The sequence below is a fragment of the Lynx rufus genome, unplaced genomic scaffold (genome assembly GCF_022079265.1).
Source record: "Lynx rufus isolate CCGP_SWC_20201006 ecotype Redwood Valley unplaced genomic scaffold, mLynRuf1.p SCAF_8, whole genome shotgun sequence".
NCBI classification, from domain to species: Eukaryota; Metazoa; Chordata; class Mammalia; order Carnivora; family Felidae; genus Lynx; species Lynx rufus.
The window spans coordinates 93,421,385-93,438,718 of record NW_025814896.1 but is presented as its reverse complement, the minus strand read 5'-3'; the positions used below and the strand labels follow the sequence as shown (position 1 = coordinate 93,438,718).

Below are 17,334 nucleotides of genomic sequence, written 5' to 3'. Positions count from 1 at the left end.
CAAATAAAACTCAAATAAAAAGCAAATATAGTGGTACATGCAACCATCTACTTGCCTTATACTTACGTTTTTGATAACATTCCTTAATACAATGTAAATATTAATCTAATGGTAATACCAAAAGTTTATGGTTTATTGTCTGAATGCCCTGTGTTTATCTTATTTAATTATTTGTGGTATCCTTTTTGTTGCAAACTTCTCATTTTGAAATAATTATGGATTCACAGGAAGTTGCAAAGAACACACAGAGTTTTCAGATACCATTCACCCAGTTTTGCCCATATGTTACATCTTACACAGCTGTGTAGTACAGTAGCAAAACCAGGAAACTGATAATACAATAAAATGTAAGTATAAGTATAGTTGTATGACATTTTATCATATGTGTGTTTTCATGAAATCACCACTTCAATACACAACATACAGAACTACTGTAGCACCATAAAGGTTCTAATTGCTACCCCTTTATGGCCACATCCAAATCCCTCACAGTCACTGCTTTGTTCATCAAACCCTGACAACCATTAGTCAGTTCTGTCTATAACTTTGTTTTGAGAATGTTATGTAAATGGATTTATAAAGTATGTGACCCTTGGAGATTGCCTTTTTTTCCCCCACTGAAGATAGTGCTCTTGAGAGCCATAGAAGTTGCTGCATATATTGACAGTTTGTTCCTTTTTATTAATAGTATCACATGATACGTAGATACTACATTTTGTTTACCCGTTTATGTGTTAAGTAACATTTTTGTTGCTTTCAATTTGGGGCTATTACAAAGAGAGTTGCTATAAAAAATATCACAGGTTTTTTTGTGGATATAAGTTTTTATTTTTCTGGGATAAATGCCCAGAAGTGCAATTGATCTGTTGTATGGTAATGTATGGTTTATTTTTTTAAAGAAACTGCCTTGCTATTTTTCATAGCAACTCTGCCACTTTAGATTTCTACCAGCAGTGTGTGAAGGATTGACTTTCTTCATATTCTCACCAGCATTTGGTGTTGTCACTGTTTTTAATTTTAGCTGTCCTAATAGATGTGTAGTGATGTCTCATTGTGGTCTTAATTAGCATTTCCCTAACGACTATTGATATTGAACACCTTCTTCCATGCTTACATGCCATTCCATGGATGTCATCCTCTTCAGGGAAAATTCTTTTGCCCACTTTCTAATTAGTTTTTTTTTTTCCTGTGGTGTTTTGTGAGTTTGTTATAAATTCTCAATCCAAGTTATTTATCAGATATTTGCTTTGCAAATATTTTCTCCCAGTCTGTAACTTATCTTTCCATTCCGTTTTAATGGGTCTTCACAAACAAAAGTGTTCAATTTTCATGAAGTACAGTTTATCTTTTTTTTTTTTCTTTTGTGGACATCTTTTGGTGTCATGTTTAAAAACTCTTCACCTAGGCTGAGATCCCAAGGATTTTCTCCTATGTTTTTAAGAAGTGTTATAATTTTATGTTTTTATTTAAATCTACTGTCTATTTTGAATTAAGTTCTGTGGAAGTTGTGAGGCTTAGGTTGAGATTAATTTTTCTGCCCATGAGTATCATATTGCTCCATCAGTTTATTGAAAAGGCTGTTCTTCCTCCACTGAATTGCTTTTTTCCTTTCTCAAAAACAAACAAACAAACAGTATCTGTGTATCTGTTTCTGGATTCTTTTCATCTATGTGTCTATGCTTTTGCTAATTCCACAGTCCTGATACTGTAGCTTATTATAATAAGTCTTAAAATCAGGTAGACTGATAATTCCTACCACTTTATTCTATTTTTCAGAAATGTTATAGATATTTTACTTCCTTTGACTTTCCATATAAACTTTAGAATAATCTTGTATATATCTACAGTCTTGCTAGGGTTTGATAGGAATTATGTTGTGTGTGTACGACAGTTTACAGAAAATTGATGTCTTTTCTGTGTTGTCTTCTAATTCATGTCATGTTATGTCTTTCCATGTATTTAGATCTTCTTTGATTTCACTAGCACTTTATAATTTATAACCTAGCAGTACTGTATTTATTTTATTAGATGTATACCTAGGTATTACCTTTTTTTGAGGGGTTTGAACTGGTGTTGTATTTTTAATTTTGATCTTCATGTGTTCATTGCTAGCATATAAAAATGCAATTGATTTTTTAATGTTTATATTGCACTATGTGACATTTCTGAGCTCACACCTAAATTAATGAACTTTTTAATAGATTTTTGGCTTTGTCTACATAAACAATCAAGTGATCTTCAATTAGAAATTATTTCTTCTTTTCTAATCATATGTCTTTATTTCCTTTATTCAACTGTATCCTGTTGGCTACAACTTCCAATTCTTTGTTGAATAGCAGTAATAAGACTGGATAACCTTGTTTTATTCCTAAACATGGAGAAAAAGCATTAAGTGTTTTACTACTAGCTATAGTTTATTTGTAGTTTTTTTAATCAAGTTCAAGAAGTCTTTCTATTCCTAGTTTTCTAAGAATTGTTATCATGAATGGATGTTGAGATTTGCCAAATACTTTTTCTGCATCCATTGATAAGATCATGTAATTTTTCTTTCTTAACCTCTTACTACAGCAGGTTATATTTCTTAGATTTGGAATATTGTTTTAGCCTTGCATCCCTAGAATAAATCCAGTTAGTTATGGTTTACTAGTTTATGTTTTTCTGAGTTGTATTTGCTAATGTTTTGTTAAGATTATTTTTTAATGTCTATGGGGTGACTGGGTAGCTCAGTCAGTGAAGAGACTGACTCTTGGTTTTGGCTTAGGTCATGATCTCAGGGTTCATTGGTTAAGCCCTACAACAGGCTCTGCACTCACAGTATGGAGCCTGCTTAGGATTATCTTTCTCCCTGTATTCTGCCCCTCCCCTGCTCATATGGTCTCTCTAAATAAATAAATAAATAAATAAATAAATAAATAAATAAACTTTAAAAAATTTTTAAATGAAATTTCTTGTCTATATATATAACGAATATTGATCTGTTTCTTCACTCACTCACTCACTCACTCCTGTATTCCTTCTTTCCTTCTTTCCTTCCTTTTCTCTCTTTCTTTTTACCATCTTACCATCTGGATTTTATATGAGGGTAATATTAACTGCATCAAATGAGTTGAAAAAGTCTTCCCTCTTCTATTTTTTACATGAGCTTGTTTAAAATTAGTTCTTGTTACTTTTGTTAGTTCTTTTTAAAACACGTAGTATGCTTTTCCAATGAAACTATTTGAGCTTGAGATTTCTTTTTCAGAAGAATTTAATTTCTTTTTAAAATTTTTTTAAATGTTTATTTTTTGAGAGAGAGAGAGAGAGAGAGAGAGAGCGCACAAGAGGGGGGAGAGGCAGAGAGAGAGGGAGAATCTGTAGCAGGCTCCAGGCTCTGAGCTATCAGCACAGAGCCTGACGTGGGGGCTCAAACCCACAAACTGTGAGATCATGACCTGAACCAAAGTTGGACGCTTAACCAACTGAGCCACTCAGGTGCCCCTTTAATTTCTTAATATAAGCAGCTCCATAACTATTATCTATTTCATATTGGCTGGATAGTGCTAATTTGTGCTTTCAATAATTGGTCCATTTTATCTATGTTGTCAGATTAATTTGTGTAGAGTTATTTTTTATTTGTTCCCTAATTATCCCTTTTGATGCCAGTAACGACTCTAGAGATATCTCTTATTTCATTCATGACATTGGTATCTTCTCTTCTTTTTTCTAATCTGTTACACCAGAGACTCATCATTTTTACTGATCTTTTCCAAGAACCAAATTTCGTTATATTGATTTTCTTCATTGTTTCTCGGTTTTCTCACATAATTAATTTCTGCTAGTTTTGTTTGTTTATTATTTTCTTCCTTCTGCATACTTTGAGCTTATTTTTATTCCTCTTTTTCTGGTTTCTTGATATGAAAGCTTAGATTATTGATTTGAGATTTTTAATTTTTGCTAATATAGGCCTTTAGTGATATGCATGTCCCTTCACCACTACTTTAGCTGCATCCCACATATATTGATAGGTTAATTTTATTTTCATTCTGTTGAATGTATCCTTTTCCATTTCCTTTAATATTTTCTTTTTGACTTCTAGATCACTTAGAAATATAGTGTTTAGTTTCCAAGTATTTGTAGGTTGTCCTATTATTGCTCTATTACTGACTTTCTACTCTGATGCTATTGTGGTGAGAGAATACACTGCATGTGACTTAAATTCTTTTTAATATTTTGAGTTTGTTTCATGATTAAGATATGGCCTATTTTGATAAATGTTCTGTGGACATAATATGTAATCTATGCTTATTATATGGTATAGCCTATAAATGTCTATCAGATCCTGTTGGTTAAAGACAATGTTCAGTTCTTTTATATTTGGCTAATTTATGTGTAGTTGTCTATCCACTTGAGAGATGGGGGTGGGAAACTTAACTATAATTGTGTGTTGATCTATTTCTTCTTCAGTCTAGCAGTTTCACTTCACATATTTTGCAGCTCTGTTGTTTAATGCATGCACATTTAGTATTGTGGATTGGCCCTTTTATCACTCTGCAGTGACCCACTCCGTTCCTTGTAATTTTCTTTGCTGGGAAGTCTACTTAGTCTGATATATCAGTACAGCCACTCCTGTTTTCCTTTGGTTATTTGCACATTCTTTCTAAATACTTTAACTTTCAAACTCTATTTATCATTATACAGATATTCCCCGCTTTTTTGAAAGTTTGCATTATGCCACTTCACATTTATGAAAGATCTACATTAGTACCTCTTTCCATTAATCTAAAATAATCCGGAAAGGATTTTTACTTTTATGAAAAAAAGGCAAAAAGAGCACTTAGTGTTTCTTTTGCAGTAAGTCATTAGAGAGGCAGCACCAACCAGTCGCGGCCAGAGTGGCACCACCTAGCTCCTTCCCCAGGAACTATGCTCAGCATCTCAGAATCAAGCCTCCCTAGCTTTGAATTGTATCTGTGAGCATCTGTGCTTTATCTGGATTTGTTTTGTGCATCCATCAGCAAGATGTGTCCTAAGGTATCAGAAAAGCCTAAGAGAGGTTATTTTGACGTCTGGGAATGCTGGAAATTTTTTTCCGTATAAATTAATGATAACTGCTTCTTTACTTGATACCATTTCATACCATATGAAAGGTTTCCTAAGAACGCTCTGCTTACAGATAGTTGAGGGATACCTGTATTTTAAGTGAGGTTCTTATAGATAGCATACAGTTGTATCATATTTTTAAATCTACTTTCAATCTTTATCTTTTAATTATTCTAATTAGACTATTTACATATAATGTAATTATTGATATATTTAGGCTTATGACTGTCATTTTATTTTTTGTTCTTTGTTTTGTTTTTCATTTCTGTGTTTTCTTTTTCTTCTCTTGCTGTAGGTTACTTAAACATCGTTTAGAATTCCATTTTAACTTATCTGTGATGTCTGTACGTGTATCCCTTTGTATAGAATTTTTAATTATTTGCTTTAGGTTTCATATTGTATCCACATAACTTATAACAGTCTACCGGTGTCATATTTTGACCAGTTTGAGGAGTGTACAAAAACTTTTCTCTCCTTACATTATTCTACCTTAACTCAATTTATAACATAATTATCTTAAAAAATTCCTGTTGAGAGCTAAAATAGACCATTTTATAATTTTTGCTTTAATCGTCAGATATAATTTAGAAAACTTAATAGGAAAAGAGAAGTCTGTTGTATTTACCTATAATTTTACTTTCTGTTGTTTTTTTCTTTCTTTTTGTTGTTTCAGAATTTGTTCTTTTGTCATTTCTTTTCTGCTAGATTACTTCTTTAAGCATTCTTTTAGGGCAAATCATCTGGCAACAATTCTTATTTGTTTTTTGTTTCTCTTTTGTTTATTTTGCTTTATTTTCAGTCATCTGAGACTGTCTTGATTTCCTTTTTATTTCTGAAGGATATTACTCTTGGATGTATATTCTGGAATGAAGTTCCCTTATTTCAGCCCTTTAAAATCATGCTATCTCCTTTTGGCCTCCACAAATTCTTATCAGGAATTCACTTGCATTGGAAAACTTTGCCCATATAGGTAATGTGTTGTTTCTCTCTGTCTGCTTTCAAAATTTTTCTTTTCTTTTCATTTTCAGAAGTTTACTACATGTCTGGGCATGAATTTCTTTGGGACTACCATGTTTGGGATTGGCTCCGTTTCTTAAATTCCTAAATGTATGTCTTTTGCTAATTTGGGGAAGTTTTCAACTTTTATTTCTTTGAATATGTTTTCCAACTCTTCTTTTTTCTCCTTTTCCTGGAACTCTGATAACATTCATGTTAGATCTCTTGTAATCAATCGTCTCACAGATCTCCGGGTCCCTCCTTTTGCGTTATTCTTCCAGATTATATTCTTTCTGTTCAAGATGTGTAATTTTTGTTGTTCTCCCTTCAGGATTCTTCTTTACATTTTCCATTTCTTTGCTTAGGATTTCTTTTAAAAAATATACCAAATGTGTTCATAATCATGGAAGTAGTTTTATGACGACTGATTTAAAATCCTTGTTAGATATTCTAACAGTTGTATCACCTAAGTGTTGGCATCTGTTGATTGCCTTTTCTTATTCAAATTAAGATCTTCCTGGCTCTTTGTTAATTCAAGAGATATTTTAATTAAGTCCTAGATATTTTGGGAACTATGTATGAGACTTTTGACCTCATTAAAATCTTGTTTTAGCTAGCCTTCTTTGCTACTAATGTGGCAGGGGAAGGTAAAGTGCTGCTCATTTCTGCCAGGTTACAGTGAAAGTCCAGATTCCCCACTTCTCTGGCTCTAGAGGAGGTAACTTCTTTTTACTACTGAGTAGTGATAAAGTGACTATCTAGTAGTCCCACTCTGATACCATCTCAGTCAAGAATAAGGAGGGGTAACCTGTTACCCTCAGTCAAGGATAGAAGTGCAGGATTCCCACATGGTCTCCACTGATGCCAAAGTAGAAAAAGACACACCAGTTATCACTCATTCTGCAAGGATAAGAGTCCTAGCTCACCACTCAGACTTCTTTGAGCCATCCTAATTGACAGAAGGGTTGGGTAAAAAAACATGTTTTTTGATGTTTATTTTATTTTTGGGAAAGAGAGAGTCAAAGCTCCAGTGGGGGAGGGGCAGAGAGAGAGGAAGACATAGAATCTGAAGCAGGCTCCAGGTTCTGAGCTGTCAGCACAAAGCCTGATGTAGAGCTTGAACTCATGAACTGCGAGATCATGACCTGAGCCAAAGCCAAATGCTTAATCAACTGTGCCACCCACTCATTTTTTTAATGAGAAGTAAGCTTTTATTTTCTTGTTTCACAAATAAGTTTGGCTAAATTGGTTGCTTTATGATGATTAGTGAAAGAGACCAAATTCCATATCCTTTTCTGATTTCTTCAACCTTGGCTGGGCTGTGGCAGCAGCAGGTGCAGCAGTGGTGTTAGTGGCCATGGGGTGGCAGCCACAAATACAGATGAATCAGCCAAGAAGGCCTTGACCTTTTCAGCAATTGGGAAGGTGTAATCAATCTCCACAGACAAAGCCAGGATCCACTTGTATCCATTGATGGTAGAATGGGGCACTGATGCAATAGTCAGATACCTTATCTGGAGACATATACTGGCAACACTGTGAACACCTTCCAGGAAGCAAGAATGCAGAGTTTCTTCTGTGATGTCAAGCATTTCAGGGTTGTACTGCCTGTCATTGTCAAACATGTGCTGGATGACTATCTAAAAAGAGAAGGAGGAGATGTTCAGCATGTTGAGCAGTATGGCTTCGCTGGCTCCCACTTTGTCTCCGTCTTAAATAGCTGCACATCATCAGGATTTCAGTGGTGCCCCTGGAGATTTTAGTGGTGATGCCTAAAGCCTGGAAGAAGGAGGTCTTCTTGGGCCCCAGAACAGTGTTCTGGACTGGCACAGTGACTTCACATAAGATTATGGCACCAGCACAGCCATAGCTGGTACCTTATAAGCCAGCATCATGTCCCTGATCTCAGTGAGGTCTTCCTTGGAGAACACAAAAGCCACATTCCCCCAAAGATGAGGCGATAGTTTTTCCAGAGCAGGGTTGTTCTCCGGATGCTTTCAGATAGCCTGTGTATCAGTATTCTTGCCCATCAGCACCACAGCCTTCCTACAGAGGGACATGGGGATCTGCTGCAGCTGCTTGGAACCCACATTTCCTGCTCCCACAGTGAAGCATTTTGGATATTCATCCAAAAGTTGGATGATTGTAAGGAAGTAGTTGGACTTCCAGGTCACCCCATCTTCCCTGGGCCCCATTGCAGCTTATCAGGAATTGCCTCACAAGGTTTAAAGATGATGTCACTCATAAGGAGGCCTGGAGAGAGGAAGGGCCAATTTTTACAACCAGTGGAGAGTGGAAGTCTAGGTTACACCCTAGGCATTTGCTGGTGTGAATGGAGGTGGAGACAAAAGTTTTTCTGTGATGTTTGGATGGAGTAAAGTAGCTGTTTGCTAAACTTTTCTAAAGTTTTTTTTTTTTTTAATCTTGTTAGACTGCCTCTTGTCCTTTAACTAAACAGGAGGAGGCTTTTGTTAGGGCTTTTATTGTCTGGGCCCATTGGTGTTTACAAGTTACTGGCTTTTATAACACCAAATCTGCAATTTATGAAGAAAAAAGAAAACCCACAGGCTTGGTATTGTGTTATTTCCTGGATGCCAAAGTCCCTTGCCAGTCTGCCCTTTTCTCTACAGTGTTTTGCCACTATAATTAGCCGAAAGAGTAGAGGATTACTTCTTCATTTTTTAGGAAAGAGAACTCTTTGCTTATTTGTTTTAATTTTGCTACCAGTGTTTTAAGTGATTAATTTCTAAGTTGTCTAGATTACATCTCTAAGACTTTGGGTTGGCTCAGTCAGTTAAGCGTCTGGTTCGCTAAACTCTTGGTTTCAGCTCAGGTCATGATACCACGGTTTTGTGAGTCCGAGCCCCACATCGTTCTCTGCACTGGCAGCACGGATTCTGTCTTTCCTTCTCTCTCTGCCCCTCCCCTACTCATGCTGTCTCTGTTTCTTTCAGAATAAATAAATAAGCAAAAATATTTATAAATTCTCGTATTTCTGACAATGTACTTTTGGTGCCACAACTTACATATTACATAAGGATAAATATGTGTGTGTGTGTGTGTGTGTGTGTGTGTGTGTGTCTGTGTTTCTCTCTCTAAAAATACTCAGAAATTTTGTTTGTTTTCTTTACCCTTGACATTTACGACTTCTACGGGGATAATCACAAAGTTGAGGTGCTCTCTTTATTTATGTTACATGATAGATTTTAAGCCATCTTGATCTCCAGTTTCAAGTGTTTCTTCACCCCAGAAAAATTCATTTTATTACTTCTTGATCATTGATTTTCATCTTGTTCTTGACTGCACTCTAGACTGCAAATTGTATTTTAGCGTAATTTCCATGTTCCTTCCTCACTCTCATTATTTATGTTCTTTTTTTCTTTTGCTTAAGTATTTTGTGAAAGATTTCTTAAAATTGACATCTAATTTACTCATGGGGGTTTCTACAATATCCAATATTGTGTACATTCCTCCATTACAGTTTTTACATCAGCTATCATGTTTTTCATCCAAGGTAAAGCATTTGTTTCTGTGAACAGCTGGCATAAGAATTCCTCTTAGAGAGAAAACTCTATTGAAAAAGATTTTGCATGTGTGTGAGAAGCTAAGGGAATGCTCAGGAAACAAAGATGATTGCTGAGTTGTAATTTGCTAGAGGAGAGGTCGAGCGAATCAAGGAGATTCTGGATAGATCTGAGGCACTCACGATGACCTTTTGGTGGGGCTCCAGCATACTTTCAGCATATGGAAGTTTGGTTAATCATTTTGATTAATTTTTTTGTTTGTTTGAAAATGAAAGCACTAAGTATCGTGTTTTATGTCAGGGCCAATGTGTTTAGACCAGTAAATAAGTAAATAATGTAACGGAGAAAACAAGGAGAACATTGTCTCCTTAGCATTGGAATAGATACTTTCAAAACCCTTGGACTCCCAAGAACTATGGAATTGGTGGGGAGGAGAGTACAATCAGGCACAGAAGAAATTCCAGGCAGTCTTTCAAAGACTTAAAATCCAGAGATGGAACAATACAAAGGAAGACCAAATGCAAATAGGGAGAAGATGATCATGTGCAAGTCAAAGAGAAAGGCCCGAAGAGAGACAACTTTGCCAACACCTGATCTTGACTTCTAGTTATCCAGAATTGTGAGAAAACAAATTTCTGTTTAAGCCACTTCTTAGCCCCCACATCCCCTCCAAAATAAGGTAATGAGGGTGTTCCCATCTAAGATGCGGTAATGATTTTTTGTTTTTCTCTTGTTCTCAATTATTTCTCCTCCTTAGAGTTGCCCATTTACTTTCAGCTTCAGTGACATTTTTGTTCCTTGTTAACTCACTGTGCTTATGCTTCATTGAATTTGCAGAAGGGTTGGGGCACCTGGGTGGCTCAGTCAGTTAAGCATCTGACTTCAGCTCAGGTCATGATCTCGCAGTTTGTGAGTTTGAGCCCTGCGTCAGGCTCTGTGCTGACAGCTCAGGGCCTGGAGCCTGCTTCAAATTCTGTGTCTTCCTCTCCCTCTGCCCCTCCCCTGCTCACGCTCTTACTCTCTCTGTCTTTCAATAATAAATAAATGTTAATAATAATACTAATAAAGAAATTGCAGAAGGGTCATTTCAGAGAGTGGGTTTGTTTTGGTTTGAATCAGGTACACCCAAAGGGAGTAGGAGGCAGAATGTTTATATTCACTCTAATATTCTTTTCCAGTTCAGAAGCCCTCAAATCTGAAGACTTAAGGAGATAGCTAGATAACCATGGAGTCATAGCAGCAAGCATGGAATGCTTGGTTGATTACAGCATTGCTCCTGTTCTCTCAGAGGCTCATTTAACCTTACTTATTAGAAAAACAAACAAGAAACCAAACCTTTTGCCTAGGAAGTCCAGCTGCCCTAAGTATAAGCAAGGAGCAGTAGATGCCAGCACAGGTTCCCCACTCTCTGTCATCTCAGGCATCTGTGGCCTTTCCCAAGGTCATAGTTGAATCAAGATTTATACCTCCCATCAGTCCCAGCAACCTCTCATCTCTGATGCCGGACTTGTTTTAAATTAATTTAATTATGCCTCCAAACCCCCATTCTACAAGGCTGGTAGAAAATTTAATCTCAGAAATTCTCATACTCTGACAACTACCAGGCACCCAAATATGACCTAAGAGAGACAAACTCTTCCCAGGTTTTTAGTGCTATGATGTTGAGCAATTTGCCAACAAGATACCATGTACCCATACAGCCATTAGCAGTGAAAGAGTACAGTGGATGAGTGCAGACAATGGAGCCAAATAGTTCTGAGTAAAATATTATCTCTCCTATTAGTTGTGTGGTATTGTATATTATCTAACTTCTCCATGTCTCTGTTTTTCATCTGTAAAATGTAAATTCTAAGATGTGACCTCAGAAGATTTTTATGAGGATTAAATACATAAATGGGGTGAAGTTCTCCAAACAGTCCCCCACACACAGCAAGCTCTAGACCTGTGTTGGATATTGTGTTCCCCTGAGTCCTTGCCTTCTATTTGGAGTGCTATGGTTTCCCAAAGGACACAGATTACTCAGCCCCCTTCTCAATCTCAGTCCTGCCCATGTATGTTTAGTTCCTTCTTCATTCTCCCTTTCCCATCATTTCCCTCAAAATCCTAGGAATCCTCTTTGCTAAGCTTAAAATTGCACAAAAAGAGAAGAAGCATTTTTAGCTTTTTTTCTGCTCATCCAAATCTGTGGCAAAAAACAAAAAACAAAAATTACAGCTACTTTCTGGAAACAGAGGGAGAAAGGTAACCCCATAGTCAACATATAATATTATCCTGCCAGGTATGAGCTAAGCCTTTGATCATTTATTGGAATGTTGGAGAGAACTAGAATTTAAATCTATGTGCTTAAGCCTTTTTCATTGTGAGAAAATTTCAGGTTTTTTAAAATCTAATTTCTGCTAGCTAGAATCCTATAGAATTTATAATTTCTTCAAAATTATGGATAAATTGTTTTTACTATGTGTACAATGAGATAATAGTAATAAAATTATAGTAATACAGAATAGAAAGGGGGCATATTCCTTTGTCTGCTACCTTATGGAAATAGACAAAGCATATAATCTACTTATAGAAAACTAAAAACAAAGCATACAAAGCATACATCAAGCTTTTTACTTTGGATTTACTCATTCACTATTAAATGTGTCTATAATTTCGTATTACTTGTCATTTTCTCTTAATAGCACTTATATTACTATAGTTATATAAAGTTTGACATTCTGGCTTACTTCATGGATTTCAGGCTGAAATGGTACTTAGAATTGATTTTCTAGGAAATATGGTTTGGTGACATAGAAATTGATCATTTTTATTCCAGTAGATAAGACTCTATAATAATTATCTTTATTAGGTATCAATATTTTCTATCTATGCTTTACAAGTATATAAATCTGATTTTCTATTTATATTCTCTCTTGTAGTTAATCCATATAAATACATATATATACATATGCACGCTTTTTTTTGTTCATGATTTTATTTTGCAGATGATTACATGCATGTATATTTTATATATTCATAAAAATAATTCGGAATGAATAAGTCATGGGAATAAAGGGCATACCATAGGGAATATGGACAATGACATTATAATAGCATTGTATGGTGACAAATGGTAGATACACTTATGGTGAGCAGATCATAATTATACTGAAGTTGATTCACTGTGTTGTAGACCTATTACCACTATAACATTGTGTGTCAACTATACTCAAATAAAAACATTTTTTAACATATATATATATATATATATATATACACATACACAATTTTAAGGAATATAAATAATAAACAAATACATAAATAAAGAAATAAAATATATACAAAGAAAGATATGTATATATACATTTATATATTAATTTGTATATTTACATAATATATTTATAGAATATTTCAGCAATTTTCAAAAAATATATTTGCATATCTAATGATAATTGTTTTTGATGCCCTAGAATAGCCAAATTTCAAAAGAAAATAGTCTCCAAAGTTAAAATAATTTACCAATAACATATTGATATAGTTAATACAATTAATATTATATATCATAATGTATTAATTTATACTAATATGTTAATTCATATTAATATAATGCACATTGTGTCTGCATATAAATTTAATTATTGATATAAATTACAAAGTATGTTAATTTGTAATAATATAAAAAATATCATATTAAAATGACCACCTGCCTTTAAGTGCTAAATTTAAAAGCACAATTTCAAAATATTAATTAATTTCAATTTTTGTGGGCAGCATTCTTAATTGCAGATGTAAACCTAATAGTTTTTCTTTGAAATTGCCCATGAACATATTTTTGGAAGAATGCCTAATTCTGACATTTTTGTGTTGCTCAAAATTTTCTCTCTAACCTCTTCACCATCACAAAATGTTGGCAGGGTAACAAGAGCCTGGGAGATGATATGAGCACGTAAGTTATGAAAAATCATAACCCACTTAGATTTATAGGTGGTCCATAACTTTCAGGAACAGTATCTTCAAAACACCCATGAATTCTGCAAAGTAATTCTATTCTGAGTGTTATATATGAAGAATAAATAGACCTATTATTCTTAAAATACCTGTTCTAAAGATACCATTGCTAGCACCTAGAAAACAGAAGGGTTTTTCAGGTCTCTAAACAAAAAGAAAAAGGAAGTGCTTTAACAAGTCATATAGTGGTGTGATTTTGTGATCTTTCAACTCACCTACATCAAGTTTTAGTGAATAAAAGTTGTAGCTACTCAATTGTGTACATTGCATGTTTCCCACTCCTTGCTAAGTTATATTTTATTTTAATTTCATATACCATTAATAATTAATTTAAAACTATTAATTTGAAATGAATTATCAAGTAATTATATTATTAAAAACAATGCATGACGTGCTTCTGCACTTCTGTTAATCAAAATGTTATGTGCACACCAATTAATGTCATTTTTAAAAATCTCCTATTAGAAGGATAAGTTTATTTGGAAAATGAAGTAAAAATTGCATTGATTAACATGGTGAAAATGTAATTTTAAAAATAATTTTGGCTTAGTACTATTTCATCGTGTATATATACACACACACACACACAGATACACACACACATATATGGTGTGTGTGTACACACCATATCTTTTTTAAGATCTCCACATCTTTTTTATCCATTCATCAGTCAATGGACATTTGGGCTCTTTCCATAACTGGCTATTGTTGATAGTGCTGCTATAAACTTCGGGGTGCATGTATCCCCTTGAACAAGTATTTTTGTATTGTTTAGGCAAATACCTAGTAGTGCAATTGATGAATTATACAGTAGCTCTGTTTTTAACTTTTTGAGTAAACTTCATACGCTTTTTCAGAGTGACTGCCCAAATTTACATTCCTACCAACAGTGTAAGAGGGTTCCCCTTTCTTCACTTCCTTGCCAACAAACCTGTTGTTTCCTGTGTTGTTAATCTGACATGTGTAGGATAATATCTCATTGTAGTTTTGATTTGTATTGCCCTGACAATAAGTGATGTCGAGCATATTTTCCTATGTCTGTTTGCCATCTCTGTGTCTTCTTTGGGAATATGTCTATTTATGTCTTCTGCCCATTTTTAACTGTATTGTTAGTTTTTTTTGAATATTATTCAGCTCTCAAAAAGAATGAAATCTTGCCATTTACAAGGATGTAGATTGAGCTAGAGAGTATTATGCTAAGCATAATAACTCAGAAAAAGACAAATACCATATGATTTCACTCATACAAGGAATTTAAAAAACAAAATATATGACTATAGGGGAAGGGGGGAAAAAGAGAGAGGGAAGCCAACCACAAGAGACTTTACTATAGAGAACAAACTGAAGTTGATGGTAGGAAGTTGTTGGGAGATAGTCTACATGGATGATGGGTATTAAGGAGGGCACATGTTTTGATGAGCACTGAGTATTACATGTAAGTGATGAACCACTAAATTCTACACCTGAATCCAGTTTTAGTGTATATGTTAACTAATTAGAATTTATATTAAAACTTGAAGAAAAGGGGCATCTGGGTGGCTCAGTTAGTTAAGCATTGACTCTTGGTTTTGGTGCAGGTCATGATCTAATGGTTTCATGAATTCAAGCCCACATCGGGCTCTATGCTGTCAGCACAGACCTTGCTTGAGATTCTCTCTCTCTCCCTGTCTCTCTGCCACTCCCCCATTCACATTGTCTCTGTCTCTCTCAAAATAAATAAATAAACTTAAAATTTTTTAAATGAAAAAATTATTTGGTATATGTTTTATTCTTACGTTTTAACTATAATATTGGCTTCTTATTTATTTCTTTATCAATCTAAACTCAAATAATATTAATGTCAACTTCATACAGTATACATAAGCGTATATAACACTATACTTATATTTCCTTCCTCTTCTCTTTTATATTATTGTTGTCATATATTTTATTTTTACATAGGCAATAAACCTACAATGCAGTGCTATTAATTTTGCTTGGACAGTAAAATATATTTAGAACAATTTAAAATAAGAACAAATATATCTTCTCTTTCTTTTTTGAGACCATTTCTGGAACTCTGTATTTCAGATTTCTCTCTGATATTATGTTCCTTCTGTCTAAGTGCAGATATGCTGGTAATGAATTTTCTTAGCACTGGTGTGTCTAAAAAATACTTAATGTAAAAATTTATTTTTTCTGGGTATAATATCCTAGTTTGACTTTTTGCTTGCTTGTGGAATTACTTTAATGATGTCAGTTTTTGTCTTCTGGTTTGCATACTTTCTGACTCTAATTCTTGCCTTTGATTTTTAATCAGTGTATGATCTATCTTTCTTTCTTACTTCCTTCTTTCCTTCCTTCCTTTCTTTCTTTTTTAAATGACTGCCTACAAGATTAACTGTTTATCTTTGATTTTAAGTGGTTTGAATATAATGTGTCTAGCAGTATTTTATTTTTTGTATTTATTCTGCTTGGATCTCTCTGCATACTATTTACCCTCTTCCAGCAGTAGATTGCTATTGCTTGGTACTTGGTACTTGCTATGGCTTTGGGGGGAGGAGAGATCTCTATTTTCATGATCAAGATTCAGTGTTAGGCAGATACTCTCTGCCTATGGCTTTGAAGTGGTGCTTTTTGGCTACGTGTCCTCCCAGTAGCAGATAAACTCTGTCTTGTTTCTTTTTTTTTAAGTTTATTTTGAGAGAGAGATAGAAAGTGATCAGAGGAGGAGCAGAGAGAGAGGGAGATAGAATCTCAAGCAGGCTCTGTGATGTCAGTGCCAAGCCTGATGCAGGGTTTGAACTCACAAACCATGAGATTATGACCTTAGCCAAAATCAAGAATTGGACACTTAACTGAGTCACCCAGGTGCCCCTCTTTGGTACTTTTGAGGGAGGAGAATGTCCTGCTTTCCTCCAAAGTTAGGAGACTGCTGATGGTTTTGGTACAATTTCTGGACCCAAAAATGTCCCAGCCCCAGTAGTAGGGTTATTTTTTCTTTTGGTCTGCACTGGGTCACGATGGTACTTACCTGTGGTCTGGGGCAGCGGGATCTCCCCTCTTGCCCGGGCAGCTTAGAGCTTTTGTAGAGTAGAGGAGAAGGGTCTCAGTCAAGTCTGTGCCTTTCCTGTCATAGCAGTGGTCTCCTCCTCCATTTTTACCTCACTAAATATGGCTGTCTCCAGTCTCCTATTATGTTCTCAATCTCATTCATGAATGCTGTGAGGAGGTGCATAGAGAAGAGCTCCAGAGTGGGTATGAACTCCTCTGTGTCTACTATTCCCAGTTACTCTATACTCTCGTTGTGGCTCATGGTCAGCCTTCAAAAGTATATTAAAATTGGGAGCTGAATTTTTCTTACCTGCTAATACAGCATTCTGTGCCTTTTCCTCTTCAATAAGTTAGCCAGTGTTTACAAAGCATTTCCATTGGGTTGTGGTGAGGAGATTCTTGGATTTCTGTATTTCTTGGGTTGTGGCCTTGTGACTTCAGCAATCTAGGTTTACGAAAGTTTTATTTTTTGTAGTCTGATTTTTTGTTGTTGTTGTTGCTGTTATATTGGGAGTTAGGTTTTTAAGAAATTTATGTATCTTTGGTAGAAGCAGAACTCCTGAATTAGCACTAAACAACAAGAACAAAAGCTTCCCAGGTATATAAAATATACAACTACAGTTGAGAACCTCAGAAACTGAAAACCATGCATGGCCTCTAATGCTGTGGTTTTTGATCCTGAGTACTGATAAGAATCACTAGAGGACACTTTTAA

At 34.9% G+C, this 17,334-nt stretch overlaps 1 protein-coding gene and 1 pseudogene across 1 annotated transcript in view; one reads left to right on the top strand and one right to left on the bottom strand.

Annotated features, from left to right (window-relative positions):
• The window catches only part of LRRTM4 (leucine rich repeat transmembrane neuronal 4), a 697,780-nt gene that overhangs the window by 257,573 nt on the left and 422,873 nt on the right, over window positions 1-17,334 (top strand). The window lies entirely within an intron of this gene.
• On the bottom strand, window positions 7,339-8,270 carry LOC124503205 (60S acidic ribosomal protein P0-like; annotated as a pseudogene).